The sequence below is a fragment of the Mesoplodon mirus genome (genome assembly GCF_964341445.2).
Source record: "Mesoplodon mirus genome assembly, chromosome: 15".
NCBI lineage: Eukaryota > Metazoa > Chordata > Mammalia > Artiodactyla > Ziphiidae > Mesoplodon > Mesoplodon mirus.
In genome coordinates this window covers 43,850,677-43,862,233 of record NC_138991.1, presented here as the reverse complement: position 1 = coordinate 43,862,233, position 11,557 = coordinate 43,850,677, and positions in this window count along the sequence as shown.

The window sequence follows — 11,557 nt, the reverse complement described above, 5'->3', positions numbered from 1 at the left end:
ACGATATTTGTTTTCTCTTTCTGACTTACTTCACTCTGTATGACAGTCTCTAGATCCATCCACGTCTCTACAAATGACCCAATTTCGTTCCTTTTTATGGCTGAGTAATATTCCACTGTATACATGTACCACATCTTCTTTATCCATTCGTCTGTCGATGGGCATTTAGGTTGCTTCCATGACCTGGCTATTGTAAATAGTGCTGCAATGAACATTGGGGTGCATGTGTCTTTTTGAATTATGGTTTTCTCTGGTTATATGCCCAGTAGTGGGATTGCTGGATCATATGGTAATTCTATTTTTAGGGTTTTTTTTTTTTGTTTTTTGTTTTTGGTATACGGGCCTCTCACTGTTGTGGCCCTTCCCGTTGCGGAGCACAGGCTCCAGACGCGCAGGCTCAGCAGCCATGGCTCACGGGCCCAGCCTCTCCGCGACATGTGGGATCTTCCCGGACCGGGGGACGAACCCGTGTCCCCTGCATCGGCAGGCGGACTCTCAACCACTACGCCACCAGGGAAGCCCTATTTTTAGTTTTTTAAGGAACCTCCATACTGTTCTCCATAGTGGCTGTATCAATTAATCCTTTGTCCATTGATTCGTTTGCAAATATTTTCTCCCATTCTGAGGGTTGTCTTTTCATCTTGTTTATGGTTTCCTTTGCTGTGCAAAAGCTTTTAAGTTTCATTAGGTCCCATTTGTTTATTTTTGTTTTTATTTCCATTTATTTCCATTTTATTTCCATTACTCTAGGAGGTGGATCGAAAAAGATCTTGCTGCGATTTATGTCAAAGAGTGTTCTTCCTATGTTTTCCTCTAAAAGTTTTATAGTGTCCAGTCTTACATTTAGGTCTCGAATCCATTTTGAGTTTATTTTTATGTATGGTGTTAGGGAGTGTTCTAATTTCCTTCTTTTACATGTAGCTGTCCAGTTTTCCCAGCAACACTTATTGAAGAGACTGTCTTTTCTCCATTATGTATCCTTGCCTCCTTTGTCATAGATTAGTTGACCATAGGTGTGTGGGTTTATCTCTGGGCTTTCTATATTGTTCCATTGATCTATGTTTCTGTTTTTGTGCCAGTACCATATTGTCTTGATTACTGTAGCTTTGTAGTATAGTCTGAAGTCAGGGAGTCTGATTCCTCCAGCTCCATTTTTTTCCTTCAAGACTGCTTTGGCTATTCGGGGTCCTTTGTGTCTCCATACAAATTTTAAGATTTTTTGTTCTAGTTCTGTAAAAAGTGCCATTGGTAATTTGACAGGGATTGCACTGAATCTGTAGATTGCTTTGGGTAGTATAATCATTTTCACAATATTAATTCTTCCAATCCAAGAACATGGTACATCTCTCCATCTGTTGGTGTCATCTTTAATTTCTTTCATCAGTGTCTTATAGTTTTCTGCATACAGGTCTTTTGTCTCCCTAGTTAGGTTTATTCCTAGGTATTTTATTTTTTTTGTTGCAATGGTAAATGGGAATGTTTCCTTTATTTCTCTTTCCGATCTTTTGTTGTTAGTGTATAGGAATGCAGGAGATTTCTGTGCATTAATTTTGTATCCTGCAACTTTACCAAATTCATTGATTAGCTCTAGTAGTTTTCTGGTGGCATTTTTAGGATTCTCTATGTATAGTATCATGTCATCTGCAAACAGTGACAGTTTTACTTCTTCTTTTCCAATTTGTATTCCTTTCATTTCTTTTTCTTCTCTGATTGCCGTGGCTAGGACTTCCAAAACTATGTTGAGTAATAGTGGTGAGAGTGGACATCCTTGTCTTGTTCCTGATCTTAGAGGAAATGCTTTCAGTTTTTCACCATTGAGAATGATGTTTGCTGTGGGTTTGTCGTATATGGCCTTTATTATGTTGAGGTAGGTTCCCTCTATGCCCATTTTCTGGAGAGTTTTTATCATAAACGGGTGTTGAATTTTGTCAAAAGCTTTTTCTGCATCTATTGAGATGATCATATGGTTTTTATTCTTCAGTTTGTTAATATGGTGTATCACATTGATTGATTTGTGTATATTGAAGAATCCTTGCATCCCTGGGATAAATCCCACTTGATCATGGTGTATGATCCTTTTACTGTGTTGTTGGATTCTGTTTGCTAGTATTTTGTTGAGGATTTTTGCATCTATATTCATCAGTGATATTGGTCTGTAATTTTCTTTTTTTGTAGTATCTTTGTCTGGTTTTGGTATCAGGGTGATGGTGGCCTCATAGAATGAGTTTGGGAATGTTCCTTCTTCTGCAATTTTTTTTTTTTTCAGCGGTATGCGGAGCTCTCACTGTCGCGGCCTCTCCCGTTGCGGAGCACAGGCTCCGGACGCGCAGGCTCAGCGGCCATGGCTCACAGGCCCAGCCACTCCGCGGCACGTGGGATCCTCCTGCACTGGGGCACGAACCCGTGTCCCCTGCATCGGCAGGCAGACTCTCAACCACTGTGCCACCAGGGAAGCCTCTTCCTCTGAATTTTTTGGAAGAGTTTGAGAAGGATGGGCAGGCGGATTCTTAACTACTGCGCCACCAGGGAAGCCCAGATCTTGTGCCCTTTCAATTTTTCACCTCCACCCCAAAGGGCTCCCCACTGACTCCAGGATAAAACGCAAATGCTTTAGTTGACTGTCCACACCATCCACCCTGGGCCTATCTTCGGTTTATTCATTCACAATGTATCCCACAGCGTGCCAAGCACTGCTCTAGGCTCTGGGACTCTAGCAGAGACTAAGGCAGACAAATTTCCTGCCCTCATGTTGCTTATATTCCACTGGGTGAAGAGGATCAGATAATATGTATACAGATAAGATCGTTTTGTGCCCCATCAGCTCATTCAAGTTTCCACCGTAGGATCTGTTCAAGGTTCCTGAACCAGTGCATAGGGTTTCACAGCTGCTATTCCCTCTGCATAGAACACCCTTCCCCTATCTCTCCCCACTGCCTCCACCCCAGCTAACACCTTCCTCATCCTTTGAGCCACTGCTCAGTTTTGCCTCAGGGTCGTACTCCTGCCTGCCTTAGGCAGAGGTGACTGCTCTGGTCACCATATACATACAGCTGTTCTAGCACTTCTCACAAGGTAGTTAAGTTCTCCATTTCACTGCCTGGCTCCTCAATTAGACCACAAGTGCCTGGGTCTAAATCGTCTCCATATCCCAAGCCCTAGCAGTTAGCCTGGCCTTGAGGGGGCCTCCACTGAGTTCTTACTGATTCTATGAATGAATAGAATCCAACAAATGAAGTAATGTTATCCAGATGCCCTGGTTCCCTTGGCTCTTAAGGCACTCCTACCTCCCACTTTCATTCCTGACCTGTTTGGTTCTCCACACCCATGCTTGTACACAAGATTGCGCACACGCACGCGCACACACGCACACTCAGGTAAGCACACCTCCCCTACAGAGGCCTCAGACTTCATCCGTGATTTCTGCATTCTGGCATGTTCCCCTGAAAGCAGCACTGTACACCTGCTTCTGTCCACATTCTCCACCCCTATGTATCTCTCCATAGCTGCTGCCCCAGGGATTTTCTGCACCATAAGGCAGCCACAGAAATTGCCAAGGTCCGTGTTCCTGGTTCCCAAATCTCTCCTCTCCCCTTCAGCCACACTGAGAGGGTCCCAGGCACCTTCTCTGCCACCCCAGCCCTCTCAGAGGGGGCTTCAAGCCCAGAAAACAGGAGTCTAGCTGTCCCCAGTGACACCTCTGTTGAGTCGAAGTCTGGGTCAGACTGCCTGCTTAGGGCTGTCCTGTTGTCTGCCCCTATCTTCGCAGAATCCTGAGACCCAAGATGAAACCAGTTCCCACCTCAGCCCCAGGAAAGGCTTCAAGTGACACATGGCCCCTCCCTCTCTTCAGCTCCTGCCAACAGAGAGACATCAGCCTTGGCAAGACCTCTGGACACGTCCAGGGCCTGCAGTGGCCAGACTCACCACGGGTGGTATTCTGTTCCTGCCACGGGTGCATACATTATGCAGGAGGGTGGACAGGGCACCAGGTCTGCTCACTACAAGGCAAGCCAGTAGGAGGGGTGATGTATGCGCCCCACTTTGCCAGGGCCCCACTTCTACCCACATCACACCATTTATTGGAGGCAGGGAGAAACTGACTTCACAATAGCTGAATAGCCGTAAGATCTCCCTTTTTCTAAAGTTCAAAGCCAGCGATGTCAGATATTCTCACCTGTGGTTTTACACTGGCCCTGGGAAAGAGAGTAAAAGATGATGTCCTAATCGTCATGGGGTGGGTGGGAGGCCTGAGATGCAGAGAAAACCAAGAAGATGAAAGACACCTCTGCACACCTGGGCTTGGATGTGGGAAGGCAACCTGACAGTTCTGATTTTGATCTGATACTTTCAACCCCCTCCTATGGACATCAGATAATATTGCCTCCCAGAGACAATGAGGGGTTCACTAGCCTCCTTATTATGAAAATAAAAGGCCTAGGCTTAGATAATTACTGCTTATCCCCGGGGGAATAAGAAGCTGAGCTGAGTTGAGCATCAGTAGAAGCCTCTTCACAGACTTTATCTTTTTTTTTTTTAACATCTTTATTGGAGTATAATTGCTCTACAATGTTGTGTTAGTTTCTGCTTTATAACAAAGTGAATCAGCTATACATATACATATATCCCCATATCTCCTCCTTCTTGTGTCTCCCTCCCACCCTCCCTATCCCACCTCTCTAGTTGGTCACAAAGCACCGAGCTGATCTCCTTGTGCCATGCAGCTGCTTCCCACTAGCTATCTATTTTACATTTGATAGTGTATATATGTCCATGTCACTCTCTCACTTCATCCCAGCTTCCCCTTCCCCCTCCCTGTGTCCTCAAGTCCATTGTCTACATCTGCGTCTTTTTTCCTGTCCTGCCCCTAGGTTCTTCAGAACCTTTTTTTTTTTTTTTTGGATTCCATATATATGTGTTAGCATACGGTATTTGTTTTTCTCTTTCTGACTTACTTCACTCTGTATGACAGACTCTAGGTCCATCTACCTCACTACAAATAACTCAATTTCGTTTCTTTTTATGGCTGAGTAATATTCCATTGTATATATGTGCCACATCTTCTTTATCCATTCATTTGTTGATGGACACTTAGGTTGCTTCCATGTCCTGGCTATTGTAAATAGTGCTGCAATGAACATTGTGGTACATGTGTCTTTTTGAATTATGGTTTTCTCAGGGTATATGGCCAGCAGCGGGATTGCTGGGTCATATGGTAGTTCTATTTTTAGTTTTTTAAGAAACTTCCATACTGTTTTCCATAGTGGCTGTATCAATTTACATTCCCACCAACAGGGCAAAAGGGTTCCCTTTTCTCCACACCCTCTCCAGCATTTATTGTTTGTAGATTTTTTGATGACAGCCATTCTGACTAGTGTGGGGTGATAGCTCACTGTAGTTTTGATTTGCATTTCTCTAATGATTAGTGATGTTGAGCATCCTTTCATGTGTTTGTTGGCAATCTGCATATCTTCTTTGGAGAAACGTCTATTTAGGTCTTCTGCCCATTTTTGGATTGGGTAGTTTGTTTTTTTGATATTGAGCTGCATGAGCTGCTTGTATATTTTGGAGATTAATCCTTTGTCAGTTGTTTCATTTGCAAATATTTTCTCCCATTCTGGGGGTTGTCTTTTTGTCTTATGGTTTCCTTTGCTGTGCAAAAGCTTTTAAGTTTCATTAGGTCCCATTTATTTTTGCTTTTATTTCCATTTCTCTAAGAGATAGGTCAAAAAAAGGGCCTTGCTGTGATTTATGTCATAGAGTGTTCTGCCTATGTTTTCCTCTAAGAGTTTTATAGTGTCTGGCCTTACATTTAGGTCTTTAATCCATTTTGAGTTTATAGGAGTGTTCTAATTTCCTTCTTCTACATGTAGCTGTCCAGTTTTCCCAGCACCAGTTATTGAAAAGGCTGCCTTTTCTCTATTGTATATTCTTGCCTCCTTATGAAAGATAAGGTGACCATATGTGCATGGGTTTATCTCTGGGCTTTCTATCTTGTTCCATTGATCTATATTTCTGTTTTTGTGCTAATACCATACTGCCTTGATTACTGTAGCTTTGTAGTATAGTCTGAAGTCAGGGAGCCTGATTCCTCCAGCTCCATTTTTCGTTCTCAAGATTGCTTTGGCTATTTGGGGTCTTTTGTGTTTCCATACAAATTGTGAAATTTTTTGTTCTGGTTCTGTGAAAAATGCCATTGGTAGTTTGATAGGGATTGCATTGAATCTGTAGATTGCTTTGGGTAGTATAATCATTTTCACAATATTAATTCTTCCAATCCAAGAACATGGTATACCTCTCCATCTGTTGGTATCATCTTTAATTTCTTTCCATCAGTGCACAGACTTTATCTTATTTCATCCTAACAGTAGACCTCAGTGGAAGAAGCCATCATTTTCACTTTACAGATAGAAATGAATTAGGACCTAGTTGGGAAGGAATTTTAGAACCAGGCAAGATCTAAGTTTGAATTCTAGTTCTGCCACCATGTGTCTGTGTGACCTTGGGCAAGTCGGTTGACCTCCATGACCCTCAGTCTTCACCTGGAAAGTAGGAATTACATAAGAGACTGGCAGGGCTCATTGTGATGATTAGAGGAAATATATGCAGAGCAGCTGGCACAGAACGGGAGTCATTAAAAAATAGAACAACATGGGACGTCCCTGGTGGTCCAGTGGCTGACTCCACACTCCCAGTGCAGGGGGTCCAGGTTTGATCCCTGGTCAGGGAACTAGATGCCATATGCCACAACTAAGAGTTCACATGCCGCAGCTAAAGATCCTGCATGCTGCAGCTAAAGAACCTACATGCCACAATGAAGATCCCACGAGCTGCAACTAAGACCCAGTGCAGACAAATAAATAAATAAATATTTAAAAAATATAGAGAGAACAACAAGAACTATTAATGAGTGTCACAATGAATATTTACAATGTGCCACATAGGAACTGTGTTCACATACATCTCATTCACTCATCCCACAGTCCTATGTAGAGGTACTGCTCTTGTCCCTATTTTATAGATAAGAAGCCTGAGGCTCAGAGGAGTTAAATCAATAGCACAAATTCTTCTGGCTAATGAGTAACGGAACTAAGATTTAAGTCCAGGCAATGGGACTTTGTGTGTATTCAGCTGAAGCTAAGAGAGGTTCTGACACTTGATCAAGGTCACACAGACAATGTATGGGAGAAAAAGGGTCTGGACGCTTAGTTTTCTCACTCCAACTCACCTGTTGTGCCCCCTCGGCCTTTTCTATTATAGAGATGAAAGGTGCGACTGAACTTGCCTGGAACCTAACATTAAATAATAAATGATCTGGCGCACTGTCCAGGACACACCCCAGAGCACGGGGAGGGGGAATTGGACCCTTCCGTGGGTATCATGTGGGAAACAGGCCACTTCTGGCTGTTTATCGTTTACTTATTCACAGGCTTCGATGATATCACACCTGCACACCTCCGCAGGGCCGCGGCGGCACGGCACACAGGTAAAGAGGATGCGCAAGATAGCATTTGGACCTAACGGAGGCTGAAGGAGCAGGAAACGGTAAACTCCAGGCCCGGGGTGAATGGTGTGACAGGTCTGTGAGGTCCACTTGGGGGTGAGAGACCCACCTGGGAGCCAGGCCGGGGCGGGAAAGCGGCGGCCGAAGTCGTGGGAGCGTGGACGGGCACTGGGGCAGCGCCACCCCACGCTGCCCGTCTCCACGCGGGCGCTGCCGGCTGCCTTCCAGAGGCGCGTGTAGCCAGGGGCTGCACCCACACGCCAGAACTGGCTGGCATCTCCCTTCCTCCGCGGGATGTTCAGACACTCCTAGAACGCCAAGACAAGGGACCACGGTGTGTGGAATGCATCCCATCTTGGGTTTATTTTAGGTGGTACAGCCATTAAGCAAGAAAGCGCTGCGCGCGCGCGCGCGCACACACACACACACACACACACAAACCCCTGAAAGCCATTCTCTTTCCAATTCCCTTTCAACGCTTCTGATTATTCCAGGACAAAGTCTCATTGCGCTGCCAGAAACCCTTTGACACTTCTCTATCCATGCTTCTCTTGTCTTGTCTTTAACAAAGAGGGCGGCCTCCAGCTCAGAATTCCAAGCACGTGCTAATATCTAGTGAGAATGTAAGAACAAGTTTTTTTATTTTATTTTTTGTTACCTTCTATTTACAACAAATAATACTGGTTTTCTATTTTCCGTACTGATAAAAAGTTTCCTTTTAACGTACGTGGTTAAAAGCAGGTACTCTGGAACTCATACTATTAGGTTCAAATCCCAGCTCTGCCACTTACTACCCATATGACCTTGGGCAAGTGACACAACCTCTCTGTGCCTCAATTCCCTCAACCGGAAGGAGAAAGTAATAATAGCATCTCCCTCTTGGGTTATTGTGAGGATTACATTAATTAATGTATGTGAAAAGGGTAGATTGGTGCCTGACATCTAGTATATGCTGTAAAAATGTCTCCTATTATTAGCTCAAATAGGGGGGAAGAAAACCCTGAGGTTTAGAGAACACTTCTTTGGACCAATTCCGCCATTTTCCATGGGAGGGAACGAAACTTTGGAGAAGATAATTAAGCAGCTGAACTAGGATCTGGTAGGTCTCTGGATTCCCAGTCCACTTACCAGCCATTTCAATCTTCAGTAATTAATATAACCTCTCAGCCTCAGCTTATTCATTGCAGAATGGGACTAATACTATTTCATTGGATGTTGGGATGCTGTGTGTAAAGGTGGCTCAGAAAATGAGTTGGTATGATGTCTCCAGTGCATTCTCAACAGGGGTAATAGCATCCCCCAAGAGGGCAGAAATTGGTCCTTTGTGGGTGAAAAATATCTTTTAGATATACAAAGCACAGACATATAGTATATAAGTTCATGAGAAATGGTGATTAGGAAACAAAATGTCTAAAAAAGGCTTGGGGAGCAATAGTTAAAAAGAAGTTGAGAGTTGAGAAATACTGCTCTTAACCAAGATTTTTTCAACTTGGGTTGTTACTCATAAGTGGATTATGAAATTGGCTTAATGGGTCATGATAAGCATTTGGGGAGGAAAAATGATAAAGAGGAACAATGATATAGTCCGGTGTGCACTGCACATAATCAGGATCAGAAAGTATTGTGAGAAAATTTCAGTTCAGTTTGGCATGTGCATGCCTGGGCTGAGTCATGAAATAAAAGTCTCTCTTGAGGCTCACTGTAAAAAAGTGGTGCAAGCCATTTCTCTAAACCACAATTTTCTTTTTCTCTCCTCATTATTTATCTCTCAGACAAGCCCATGAAGCCTCGAACTATTTTACTCTGAACAGGAAGAACCTGATAAGGAAAGAAAGAAATGTAGAAGAGAGTGTCCAGATTCCAGTAAAACTAGGGCCTGACCTTTACCAGCTCATGGCCAAGGACTCTTCCCTTCCTCATTCTCTGTTCCAGGGTAAGCCACAGCTATGGAGGAAAATGACTGGCCCTCAGCACCAGAGGGACCTCCCCTCTTATTCCTGCCTCTTCCTCCCCTTTCCTCCCCTCCTCTCTGCTCCCAACGTGAAAGGCAGCAGTCATGTTGACCCAAGTCTGAGTCCAGCTCTGCCATTTACTCTGCAATCCCAGGACAAGTCATTTAATTTCTCTGATCCTCAGTCTTCTCAGATATAAAATGAGGAACTTATTCGTAAGATTGTAGTGGTGCTTAAATGAGAGAAGGTAGAGAAAGTGTATTAGCATTTTAGTGCCTTGTATACTGCAGGTGCTCATGATAATAGCAGCTAACAGGCCCTGAATGCTGTGTGAAGAAATTTATCCATGTTATCTCTATTTCATCCTCTAAATGAGCTTACACAGGAGTAGGGAAGGTAACGGGGCAGACTCCAGTCAGGCTGCCTAGTTTCAAACTTCAGTTCAGTATCTTTTCACATGTTTAAGGGCTGTCTATAGTTCTTTCTTTCTGACTGCATTGTCTGCCTTTTAAAAAGGTGCTTTCCTCATAACCCCACATAACGTCTTTGGCTTACATCATATTGGCCAGACCTCTAACTACCAGGGAGGCTGGGAAATATAATTTTTTAAGTAGACACATTTCAGTCTCCAACAAAATAAAGAAGGTGATAAGGACGATACTGGTTAGGCAACCAGAGTCCTCGTCTTCAACAGTCTTATCTCGCTCTTGATTTAACCTTGAATTTAATTTTCAAAGGCCTATCCAGAGGGGGGAAAATGGAGGAAACAATTAAGAACAGTTAACAGAGATAAGCTCTGAAAATGTGGCTGACGTGTCTAAATTGTAGTCAATGATGTTTCGTTTCTTTTTTTTTTCTTAACCATTCAGTTTCTTTAGGAAATGAGTTTACGAGTTTTCTATATCTGTTTAATATTAGAGAGACCAATACAGTCAGAAAATAGGGTTGAAAAAAATCCCACCTCATTAACTCCCTGTGTAACCTTGGTCAAGGTACCAAACCGCTCCGTGCCTCTGTTTTCTCATCTGTAAAATGGGTACAATAATAATCCCCATTGACAAAGTTGTTTTGAGGAAATGACTTGATATTTTTAAGCACTCGTATCAGTGTCTGGCCCATAGTAAATGCCATATAGTTAGCATTTAATGAGCTGGCATTATTATTATCCCAACTTCACAGATGAAAGAATTGAGGCCCACAGAGACTGGCCAACCATCGCTCAGGGAATGGAAGAGCCTAAGATGGTTTAGCATTTAAAAAATTCCAGGGCATCCCCTAGCGGTCCAGTGGTTAAGACTCCGCACTTCCACACATTAGAAGAGGACGGGTACCTGTGTAAATGCCCATGATCCATATAAGGGCATTCCCAACCCCCCAGAAGGCTCCCTGGGGTCTCCTCTCCGTCAATACCTCCCCCAAGTTAAATGCTGTTCCGATTTTTCACAGAAGATATTTTGCCTGTTTTGAACGTCGTCCAAATGGAGCCTTACAGTATGTTTCTTTTATTATCCGTGGAGTCTGAATTTGAAGTCCAGATGGTCCCACCCTAGGAACTGCCATCTTAACTATTATCCTGTACTGCCTTTTAAAGCAATGACTGCTTAGGCTGCTCTCATTTTCCCCACCTCCTCATCCTGTCCCCTCTTTCAGCTCCACCCCTGAATCCTAGCTGTGCTTCAAGCCATCAACGAAAGCTAATTAGTCAATTCTGTGTGAGAAGGTACCCCTCCCCCCGCCCCCCCCCGCCCCAATGCACGCCCCGCCCCCCAGCAGGCACTCTCCAGGAAGCATATGATAGAGCACATGTTGTCAAGAAGTGGGCCAGTTGGGGAGGGGGAAGGGTAAGCTGTGACAAAGTGAGAGAGTGGCATGGACATATATACACTACGAAACGTAAGGTAGATAGCTAGTGGGAAGCAGCCGCATAGCACAGGGAGATCAGCTCGGTGCTTTGTGACCGCCTGGAGGGGTGGGATAGGGAGGGTGGGAGGGAGATGCAAAAGGGAGGGGATATGGAAACATATGTATATGTATAACTGATTAAGTTTGTTATAAAAAAAAAATTTAATCTTGCATAAAAAAAAAAAAAAAAAAAAAAAAAAAA